The 12,212-nt window shown below is 37.0% G+C and overlaps 1 long non-coding RNA gene across 1 annotated transcript in view; it reads right to left on the bottom strand.

Annotated features, from left to right (window-relative positions):
• The window catches only part of LOC149580709 (uncharacterized), a 220,731-nt gene that overhangs the window by 50,189 nt on the left and 158,330 nt on the right, over positions 1-12,212 (bottom strand). The gene's annotated exons all lie outside the window — the stretch shown is intronic.

Here is a 12,212-nt window from a genome sequence, read left to right as displayed (position 1 = left end):
GCTAGGTTAGCTTAACAGCTAGGTGGATAAGCCTCAAGAAAAGGATAGAAGATCCCCAGGAGAAGGATAAGAGATCCTCAGGTGAAGGATAGGAGATCCTTAAAGAGGAATAAAAGATTCTTTTGAGAAGATGACTGTAAATCCCATGGACTTGGGTAGGCCTAACAGCTCTATATAAATCCTTTAATAGGGTGGAATTCTAAGTTGAATGTTCTTAAGTCCTCTAACAGGGCACACTCCTAATAGGGTGTAGAAATCCTCTTACAGGGTCACATCTGACAGTGTGTAAAGCCTTTAACAAGTCAGGCCTTTAACAGGGCAAACCATTAAAAGTGGTTGAAATCTATTGCACAGTAATTTTGTGGGTGTCATCCCCACCCCAGTTTTACCTTCTTATTCCTAGAGCGTTTTTGGGTCACCAAAATCCTTTGTGTTATGTAGTGATGCATGTTTACTTTTCATGATTGTTTAATGTTTAATTGCATGCATGATAATTTCAGTTATATGTCATTAAGAATTTGACAAGAAAGTAAAAAGGCTAGAAAGAAAAAAAATTGTATTGGACATTATTGGACCTTGAATAACTGATTCACCCCCCTCTCAGTTATTCTAAAAGAATTCTAACATTGGTTGTGATTGGGTACCTCATTAGGCCTTGTTGTTGGGACTCAAGTTTGCTTTCAATATTATAGTTTCCTTGCTTGCATTGTTGCTCATCTTTGGGGGGGGGGGTGTTAGAGTACAATATTAATTTAATTTAATTTATTAAATTACCTTTACTCCATTCCTAATATTTCCCTTTATGCACTTGCATTTCCATTTAATAATTAGATAGTAATTATTGAATGTCATTTACCTCTTAGGGTTTCCCTTTTAGATTTTATGATCTCCTTCTATAAGTATTGATCAATTGTAAATTTCATTCATCTTTTCAGTTTGAAAATATAAATTTCCATAATTTCAAAGCAAAACCCTTGCCTCTTCTTTGTCTTTTCTTCTATGTGACAGGTTCTTGCATTTAGGTTGTTCTTCGAGTTTTGTGGATTTGTATTGCTCAAATCCTTCAAATACCATACTTATCAACTCTGTCATCAACATAGTTTCTTCAAATCCTCTTCATCAATCAAATGATAATGCACTCTACTAATTTAGCATAATGTCTGGCCAAATAAGAATTGACATCAGTGACAACATAACAATTAATATGACTGTTTTACATACATCCATAGCATTCTCAATTACATTATCAGTTGGGGCTAACATGGATCCTAGGAGGTGATTTCATTATGTTTATATCAACAAGTGATAAAGTTGGAGGCAACATTTTCAAATGGAAAGGAAATGAGAACTTCTATTGGCACAGAATGGTGAACAAACTAAAGATTAGTGTTTCCCTAAAGAGAACCAAATAATATCACAAAGGTATTTGGCTCACTTAGTCAAACTTTCAAGCTGGCACTAGAAGAATTTTTTGCATATTAGACTATATCTTTGCTAATATAGATACATTTAGATTTTTTATGGGTGCTCATGATGCACCAATAACAATAACCCCCTATTTTATGCCCAATCGTCATCCTATTATAGCTTGAATTTCATTTATTGGCGACCCTCATAGGGATCAACGTGCCATAAATTGTTTGTCTTAATACCTCCCTATTGGGAGATAAAGATGTTGATGTTATTGTTAACATTGTGAGATGGCTCAATTAAAATACATAGTTTAAGTGTTCAACAATTGATACATGGGATCAAAAGGTGAAATCTTGGAAAACACTTTTTTAGATAGTCAGGAAAAAGAAGGATTTGACCTTCAAATTGAACTCCTCTAAGCATATGCTACTCTTTGGGATAACCCCAAGAGCATGGATGGAAACAAAAAAGTAGTTTTATACAAGAGTTGCTCTTAGAAAAACCCAACATCATCATATTTATTGGGTTAGAAATATAGCAAGGTAATTGGGCTGTTATGGGTGATTAGATGTCAAAAAAGAAGCTAGAGTTAGGATTGACTCCATTAGAGAGGAGAATGCAGACCTAAGAGATCATAAGGATATTCTATAGGCTTTTACAAATTGTTATGGAAACCTTTTCACATATAGACATAGGGGACACAATGGAAGTTGATAGGTCTAGAATGCAAGCCTCGTTCCAAGGAAATTGGAACTAGAAGATATCCTAGAACAAGACAAAGCAATCTCAGAAGTAGAAATTATTGAGGCCATATAGAGCATCAATAGTGATAAAGTACTCAACTCTAATGGTCTTCCCATTGAGTTTTATAAACACAATAGTAAGTGGATTGGTAGATAACTATTACATTTATATAATGGAGTATTCACAAGAAATTCCTTAGGGAAGAATATTAATCCTAGAGTAATCAAGATAATTCCCAAAGAGAGAGAGAGGAGCCTTATAAAAAAATGGAGACCAATCATGCTTCTGAATGTATCTTACAAGATCTTGGCTAAAACCTTAACATCCAGATTGGAAGGTATTTTACCCAGATTAATTAACCAAAATCAATATGGCTTTGTGAAGGGGAGATATACTTTAAAGAACCTAATATCTTGTTGGGAAGTACTAGATTAGGCAAATGAATCCAACTATGATGACCCTAATTGTACTATTTTTTTTATCAATAAAAGAAAAATAAATGGATTATTAGATAAATAAATATTTAAAAAATATATAAACATCAATGAAATTGATATTAAAATTATATAGTTAAATAAAATTAATATAAACATTAATATATATCCATTACATACTGAACGTATTAGTACAACTTAGTGATATTAAATAACTACCTATTTCCTAAGCACACTAAGCATTAAAGGAAATAATAATCCCTAACTATGGTGCGTCACCCATACACATTAATTACAAAAGACACAATCATTAACGATGTATCAGTTATATATATAGACCACATTTCTAGTACAAGTAAAGCACTAAAGCACCCACCAATGAGCATTAAATACCCAAAAATATAGAAGGCAAATTTATATTTAAAAAAAAAGAATGACTTCTTAGCCAAACCATAATATTAAATGACACATATTACAAAGAGGTGTCCTTGGTAGGCAAAATGACATAACCCCATTACATAAGGGCATCATCTATAGTGCAACTTAGATGCACATTTTGTCGGTGTATTTCAGTGGTTTATAATAGATGTGAGACTATTTAACACTGCTGTAGGTACATATAAGTTGCACCATAGCCAAAACCTTAGATAATAAGTAAAAGGTGTTTCGTACAAAGAGCAAGGAAAAAGTGATTATAAAGGGTTAACCACATATTTCAAAAGGACATGAAGTGTTAAGGAAGGAAAAGAGAACAAAGATAAATTATAAAAGAGAGGGGCTGCCATACTATAATTGCAAAAGGGGGACATGGAGTAAGAAACAAACTTCCACATGACATGCTAAAGAAATAAGAATATCCTTGCTTGTTTTGGTAGAATCTTCAATCTTATAAAAAAGATATGTAATTTATTTATTCTAACTTTTAAGGAGGTAATTTATATTTCTAAAGATAGTTTATTCATAAGATAGTGAGGAAGGTATGAATATATGTATTTATTCATTTATATTAATTCTTTACACACACGCGCACAAACATTCACACAATTATGTTTATATATGTATGCATGTAGGAGGATATCTAAATAGATCATATACATATTGAATGGTTATGATTAATGACTTAAGGTAAAGAGAGTCCCTTTTTATGGAAGAGAGTGATCTTAATAGCTTAAGATCGAGATGTTAGTTTGTGGTGGCTGATCAGGGAAGTATTGTAGATAATCCATAATTCCTATACATTTTTGGGCTAACATGTTGTAACTAATTTTAACCCTAAAGAGACAAAAATACTTGTATAAAAGGGCTTAGGGTTAGGGATTTTCATAAGATGTGATGTGAAAATTGCTTATTGCGGCAGTATTGAGATGTAAGGGATTACAGATTGTAATCACTAGATCATAATAATATTGGACTATTTGTTTGGTGGATGTAGCCCAGGGATTGAGTGAAGCATGTTAAATCTTGGTGTCTTGTGTTCTCTTCTATGTGATTTACTATTTTCTGATATTCTTATATTTGTATTGATGTGGCGCATCTTGGGTTACTATTCTAATGGGTGACCCCTACAATTCTATTTCTCGTACCTCTACCCCTACTATTATAAGGTAAGGTAAGGTTCACCATGTGGCTAGGCCATCCTTAAGTGAATTATAGTAGGACCCCATTACTTATAATAGTAGGGGGTATGCCAACAGGGGTAGGGCCACACACAAAATTAAAGAAGCCCAAGGCCATGTCTCCCACTTGAGCAGTCATCAAATCTAATAGGTAGGGTCTGCCCATTGTCAATATATAGGGTTGATCAACCACCTTAGAATAGTAGGGCCCACCCCTCCCCTCAGGACCTCCCATTCTTGGTCCATCTTACTCTTCCTATCTTCTAGAGTAGCTACAATCATTTTAGAGTGACCTCATTAACAAGCTAGTTCGACTAGAGCCTAAAATTCTATAGGTGATTGATTGGGCATGCCAAATTGAGCCATTTAGAATAGTAGGCTTGTGAGTTTAACCAGAAATCTCTAGCCCCTATATATAAGTGGTGGGAGCAACTTGTTTGGTGAGAGGCCTATAGGTGGTAGGGCCCTCATTGAAGGACTCAACCGCTATCTCACTCTGCATGCACCACCCCGCCTATCTATATATCAGGGATTTCATATTACATACGTAATATGAAAACCCCAAGGCTACCTTCTGATGCATCCATCCACTAGATGGGAAGAGCTCTAGTGTTAGAAAGATAGGGCCCTCAACCAGATAGAACCAATAGGGTTAGCTTTGACCCGCTGATCGATTGCTAGCTCGGGAGATCTGCTCCTCTAGCCAGTTGGGGGAGATCAGATTATCCATTCGGATATCTATCTCTCCATTATCCCTGCCCCATTGATCTAGATCTATAATACCATGCCCAATGCCCATACAATATAGTTGTTCAAGATGGGTGGTTCAATAGGTGTAGCTTCGATGTGTGAGCAACCCTCTATCTAAATTGTGGTGTGGTCGATGACTACTCTATAGTTCATTCCAAGTGGTCTCTACTTTAGCGCCATAGCATACCCCATAGAATATATAGGCGACAAGTTTGTATTAGTAGTAGGACATCAGTAGACTAACTATCTATTTGATGGATGCCCATATATATATATATAGGTAACATAGTTTCATTTGCAAGTGCAAGTTCAACGGATCATCCATAGTTCAGGCCATCTAGTGGTTGTTAAACCATTATCACACCCTATACATTTGGGGTTTATCCATCACCCATAGTTTGGATTAGATTACTCAGATAAGGTCCTCTCCTCCCACCCTTGCGGTAGATGTGTAGTGTTCACATCCGACGATTCATTGATGGCTCTTCATGTGGAATCATCCTTGTCTATATGGTGTTGCCTATCTGCCAATTAGTAGGGAGTTGGGGATAATGAGTATAGTAGTCGGGGCTCCTCTCCCAACTCATCCTATTGCCATCTAGATAGTTTATGGCTCCTCCCCCCATATAGCTATAGGGGGTTGAGCGACCCCTATATTCAATATAGGTTGAGTGTCTAAGATAACATAATATAAGAAAATAAAATATACATCAGCTACCATAGTTCATACATATAGGGCTTCAATCCCATCGTTTGAGAGAACTCCATATCCATATAGTTCAGAGGAAGAGGGGCTATCCCAGTTGTTCTGCCATATAGTTCAGAGGGGAGAGAGGCTCTCCTAGCTGTTCCATTTTGTCATAATTCATATAGAGGGATTTTATTTGATCTCACTTGCTCCCCTAGCCGTCTGTGGGATTGGGGATTGGGATGGGACCTTCTTTTATATAATTCACCAACGAATGACTCTGACTCTTTATAGTCTATAATATACTCTCTAGAGTCTATAGTACAAATTTATGCACGTTGATGTTGATCTAGCTACCCCCTACTACCCCACTCTCTATCTGTATGAGTGAACACAATTAGAGAAAAGCTATTGGGCTTGACTGGGGTAGTAGGGTGGGGGGCTATAGTTTAGAGATGATATTTTGAAACCCCATAGGGTGCCCGACTACCTTTGGATATTTGCTTGATCCCGTCTATCCATAAAGATCGGATAACACACAACCCGCTCGGATGAAGCCACGATAGTAAGCACACGGCCCACTCGATTGGTTTATTCCCTCGTGTGGCCTCATCTCCATCTATATATATATAAGGGGGAAGGTGACACATTGTTGGGCCACTCACTATTCGATCGACCGCTGGGAGGCCAGGGGCAACTTTATGATTGTCTATGTCGCTATCACTTGCAGTGCTCAATTCCCCCTAGTTCTTCCCCCTGTAGTTGTAGTCATAGTCACAGCCACACTTATGGTCTCTGGTGCATGGCAGAGGGCCCCTACTATTCTATGGGATCTCAATACAACTATATAGCTAGAGGCCATACCCCCATATCCATATCCATATGTCGTTGAGGGGTAGGGTGTCTAGTGCTTAGATTGTAGATTACTCACTTTGCACGCACCACTAGAGACAGTAGGGCCCTATTATTTGTTAATTTTTTGCAGTCTTGATTGGTACAATATGATTCAGGGCATGGTGTTCCATGTGTGACCCATCTCCAACCACATGGGCCCATCCCAAATTAGTAGAGCGTGTGTGGGCCCCCCCTCCCCTGCTATAAAAACCAATTGAGGTCTATTTTGATTGGGGAGGTTATCCAATGAATATACCTCTGCATGCATCACAATATACATACCCTGCATTTGCACATACCTAAATGATATATAACCCTTCCCGTGCATGAATAAGCAATAGATACCCTGCATCCACATGCACTGACAAATATAGTATCGTATAGTATAGTATAGTAACCTCCCTGCAACAATATATTGTCCCTTTGCATGTATTGACAGGTAATAGACATACCCTGCATTTGCATGCATTCACCGAATAATAGAATAGTAGGACCCCTTCCCTTCCCTTTAATAGTAGGGGGTAGGGGCCCCCTTTTCATATTTTTCCATAGAAGCCCCCTGGGGGGGGGTGCTTGTGCATGCATAGGGAGGGTTATATCTATTGCCTATGAATGCACATGGAGGGTTTCTATTATATTTCCAGGTCGTCGGTGTGTGCAAAGGGCTCTGGCTTTCTTATATTGAAACCTAATGTAGATGTAGGGATAGTATAGAAGTTGGTGAATGCATGCAAAGGGCTGCTATGGCCCCTACGGGTTGGTAGAGGGATCTATCCCCTACCCCTTGCATACCCCCTACTATTTATAAGGGGAGCTTGTAGGTGAAGAGGGTTAATTCTATTTGCTAGTGTAGTGGGAGGAGAGATGGTGGAGGGAATGTCATATCTCGATAGCGTTGACCAATACACTGAAAGGTTCTTGTTATCAAGGACTTTGACTCCTCTTTCTTCTACTATCCTTCCTTAGTTCGTTGACCCATATGCTCTCATTTCTTTCTTGCCTTACTCCCGCCCTACCTTGCTTTCATTGGCCCTCCCGGCCAACGGGAGAGGGGGAGGGCACCCTTAGGGTGTGTTGGATATGTTCACACAATAGAACAAATTGCAAACATATTCACCAAGCCATTACCTAAGGATGCATTCCTGCATCTAAGAGGTAAGTTAGGGGTCATTCCCCTATCTAAAGCTCACTAAATAAAGTTTTAGTGATGCATCAACAGGAACGGAGTTGAAGATCAATCAATTGATGCAACATAGTCAAAGAGAATATTGCATATGAATTAGTACTCAAGGTACATTGATATTAATTTGGTATGTGTTGTCTTTGGCATGTGTTGTCAAGGAGGGAGAAGATTACTATCATATCTTTCTGAAATTTGTTTATATCTTTTTGAGGGAGAAGTATACTGTTATAGAAGTTATGTAATTCCTTCACAGAGGGAGATTACTGCATGAAAGAAAAGAAGCTTTTGGTGAAAATCTAAGAGGGAGAAACTTTCTACCAGAGAAAGTCTTGTTCTCAAATTTCATTATGCTATGACATGTTGTGTTACCATCAATGCCAAAGAGGGAGATTGTTGGTACAATTGTCTAATTGTGTGTTGTCTTTGATGTTACACAAATGTCATATCAGTTGTCAGTTAGTGCTTATCGAGCTCACTTGGTCAGCAAGATAATTTTCCTTGTCTATCGAGCGTTCTTGAAGTTTACTCTGTGAAGACAGTGTCTACCGAGCTCACTTGGGTGTCAAAAGAATTCAAGTAGGAAACAATGTTAACCAAGTTCACATGGTTAGTGAAGAAAAAGTTGGATAGAGTTAGTGTTCTTCGAGTTCACTTGGTTACCAAAGGATTTTGTTGTTTTAGCATAAAAAGCTTAATTATTTTAAGTATTGTTTCTAGCCAACTATGGTGATGATTATTGGTTATCTTAATTTGAATTTGAGCCAACTCGACAATTTGGATGGTATAAATGCAAGGTCAAGTTGAGATTTCTAGTGTGTGCGCAAGTATGTCGATTGAATTGAGAAGGAAAGAGTGAGAGCAAACTTGAAGGATAAGCAGGTATCCTTGTGGAATAGAAAAGTGTTATTTGATTAGGAAGGATCAAGTATAAAGCAGAATAGAGATCTGTAAATCAGAAATTCAGTTACATCACAATCAAGTCATTTCATTGTTACTCTCTAAGCATTGTAGTAGTTATCTAAAATCTCTTAATAGAGTTAGTTTAACAGCTAACTGTAAATCCTCTAACAAGGTGATAGTTCCATTGAATTGTTTTAAGACCTCTTGCAAGGCCACTCCTAACAGGGTGATTAAATCCTCTAACAAGGTCACACCTAATAGTGTGTTTTGTAACCTTTAACTGGGTTGGCTCCTAATAGGGCTCACTTCAGAAGAGTGAAAAATAGTAACTAGTTACATTGGTGGTTTTTCCCATATTGGATTTCCACATTGAATCTTGGTGTCTCATGTGCTCATGTTATTTCTCTTATGCTTGCAAATTAAACACTGTTAATGTTTAAGATTAGCTAAAAGTAAATCACACTCTACATTTACCGAGTTACAATATTTTTAGTGTGCTTACCGAATAACAACAACAATCAGTTTTCTCAGTCTAAATTTTATTATTGACATCTAAGGGATCTGGGGTTTATTTTAGTGGTAACTGATTCATCCCCCCTCTCAGTTACTCCTATATTTCCAATAAGGTGGAGATAGCCGACCCCTCTAGGTCATTGGATGTATCATCAGGGTCAAATCATTTAGTTGCAGAGAATAGATCCCTTCCCCAATCCCTCTAATCGACAGGGTAGGCAGGTACTATGGATCCTCTGACTCCCAATCAGGGTCAAATAATATGAAAAGCGAACCCATAGAATAGTAGGGGCCTAGAAAATTATATGGAGTGAATAATCCCCTACCCCCTACCCCCTACTCCCTATATTGAAAAGGAAAGGGAAGGGAAGGCCCCCCACATATAATAGTAGGGGATTATATATCCCCATCCCCCTACTCCGTATATTGAAAAGGAAAGGGAAGGGAAGGGCCCCCACATATAATAGTAGGGGATTATTGAATAATCCCCTACTATTATATGCAAGGACTATAGGAAGCGCCCTACTATGTATAGTCTTGTGTTGGGTCTCGTTGGTGTTGCTTGTAGGTCGCAATACGCTTCGAGATGGTCGCCTATCTCTTGTCCCCCCTAGGTGGGTAATTCTCTCCTTAGCCTCTGCTGCGTTTGGCCCATCCCTTAGGCACCCTTGTAAGGTAGGGAGTGTTACAACATATAGTTGCCCCATAGGGTGGTTGTAGGGTTTGGTGGCCCAAAATGGACTCGGCTTCACCTTTCTCGCTTGTGTTCTCCATCTCTAAAAGCATTAGGATCGCGAGGTGCCTTGCTCTTGCGACATGCTATGCTCCCCTTCTTCGTTCTCAAGGAAGGGTGGGTCCCATGCTCATGCACAACTATAGATAGTTGTATCCCTACATGGTCATTCGTGTAGGATGCCCTACCTAAACCAATCATCATATTGGTCCCTAAGCCCCATTGCTGAAAAGACTCAGCTTTAGAACCGTACATGAAGCTTCTACATCATACATGTAACTCCTCTTAGGATTAGAGATCTTCGTTGGCTCTGGGATATAGGGAGTCTAATGCATACTGTTGCATGCCCCTGCACATGAAGGCCCCCCTCTATAGAATTGTTCAACTAAAAATAATTCCAATAAACCCACAAAAATAACTCCCTCTTGCTTTGCAACAATTTAGGTCCCCCCACTCCCCCTCCCCCCCAAACTTGGGCTTTCTATGCTCACAAAATGTCAATATGGGGAACTTAAGGCACAGAGAGAACCCTGTTGCACTCATTTGGGGATGCTAAAAAAAAATGTTAGTTACTATGGACATTAACACATTTGAGGATATTATGGAAAATGGTAATCTTATCAGATGGGAAAATCTTTGTAACAAATTTGATATACTTCTCACTCATACGAGAACCTATGCCTTGATCAAGAGTTCTTTTGAGCCCCTACTACTTCCAAGACAAATTTAAGTAGATACAAACACCATTTTGATCTTGGCTTAGAGTAATGGCACACTTCTTCCTTGCACTAAAGCTAAACTGATTTATAAACTTCTTACATACAATCATGTTATTCTTGACCATCTAAAGTCTATTTAGAACATTTGCTTGAGCCCTAAAAGATGTAGGATCAATCTTGATAACCTTTGGCATGGACCAATTGAGCCTAAAAATCTTTGCTTCTTCTGGTGTCTCCTTCTGCATAAGTTTCCTGTAGTTAAAGTTGATGGAGATATCAATATTTTCTTTTGTTGTAGGAAACTTGAAACCATTATACACATTTTCTTTGAATGTATGTTTGCCATGGAAATATGGGCCATGTTTGGTTTTCTACTTGATCAAATTTTTAATTTTAGTACTATTACATCAAGAAAAATATTGAGTGCCAAGAATAACTGCAATTGCTTTTGGTCTTCTTTATCAGTTGAAATTCTATGGCTTATTTGGAAAAAAAGAAACAATAACATAGTTGTTGGTGTAGCTAGAAGTCTTACTAGGTCTATTCAGAGACTCATTTACCATGACATTTCAATGCAAGTCACTTTTGTGTTGAAGATTGAGGAGGAAGAAGTTTATGGATTTACTGACTAACGGTGCTACACTTATGCTAAAGAAGGAGATCACATTTAGTTGTATTCTTGAGAAGAATCCTACAATGCCCCCTCGATTTGAACAAGCATTGTGGAGAACCATAGATCGCATATAGGAGATCCTCAAAAGGGAAAACATTAGAAGGCCCCCAGCTACAATTGTCCCATTAGTTGTTCTTCCACCTGCGATGGTCACTATGTCAACTTAGTCAACTTGAAATAACTATCTAATGGTAGTTCAAAGATACTAACGATTGTAAAGATGCATTTTTTGTTGATATCTTAATTAAAAAATTAACATAAATATATTCAAATTTAACTAATCCTTATATTGATAAGGAGAAACCATTCATCCAAGCTTTTGCACTTTGACAAAGCTATAAACAAATGAAAATATCACAAATAATTAGAATGAGGAGAGACAAGAATAAACTAGTAGTTGCATGCTTTTGTGCTTGCAATGATAAGTCGATAGGTGCTCGATAATAAAATTATTTTTAAAAATATAATCTTATGTGAACAAATTAGATTATTAATAATTTTTAATTTAAATAACATAATATTTTTTTAGCTTTTTCGCCTAGCCTCTTTGGTTAAGAACCAAAGAGTGAGGGGTATCCATTCCGTCAAATTTACTCGAGGCACACTAAAATCTTTTAAATAGATTAATAATAATAATTTATTTAAATTCAATTTATAAAGTATGAAAACAATCATTTAAAAAAACCCCATCAAAAAATCTATTATGAAAAATTAATAAGAGCAAAAAAAAATGTCTTCAATAAATAAATTATTGAAACTGAAAAATAATATTTAAAAATAAAACCAAACTAATATAAAAAATAAATTAAAATAATTTAAAAATTAAAATCTAAATCAATTTTAAAAATTAAAATTTAAATAAATAAAGATCACAACATTGAGTTAATCTGGAATCACAAATAGTTATTTTTTTAAATAAATAAAAAAGAAAAATAATAGATAAAAGTGAAGA

This window comes from Cupressus sempervirens, chromosome 1 (assembly GCF_028749045.1).
Source record: "Cupressus sempervirens isolate cs-2001-9-10 chromosome 1, ASM2874904v1, whole genome shotgun sequence".
Classification (NCBI taxonomy): Eukaryota; Viridiplantae; Streptophyta; class Pinopsida; order Cupressales; family Cupressaceae; genus Cupressus; species Cupressus sempervirens.
The sequence above is the reverse complement of the archived record's forward strand: the minus strand, read 5'-3'. Positions and strand labels throughout refer to the sequence as shown.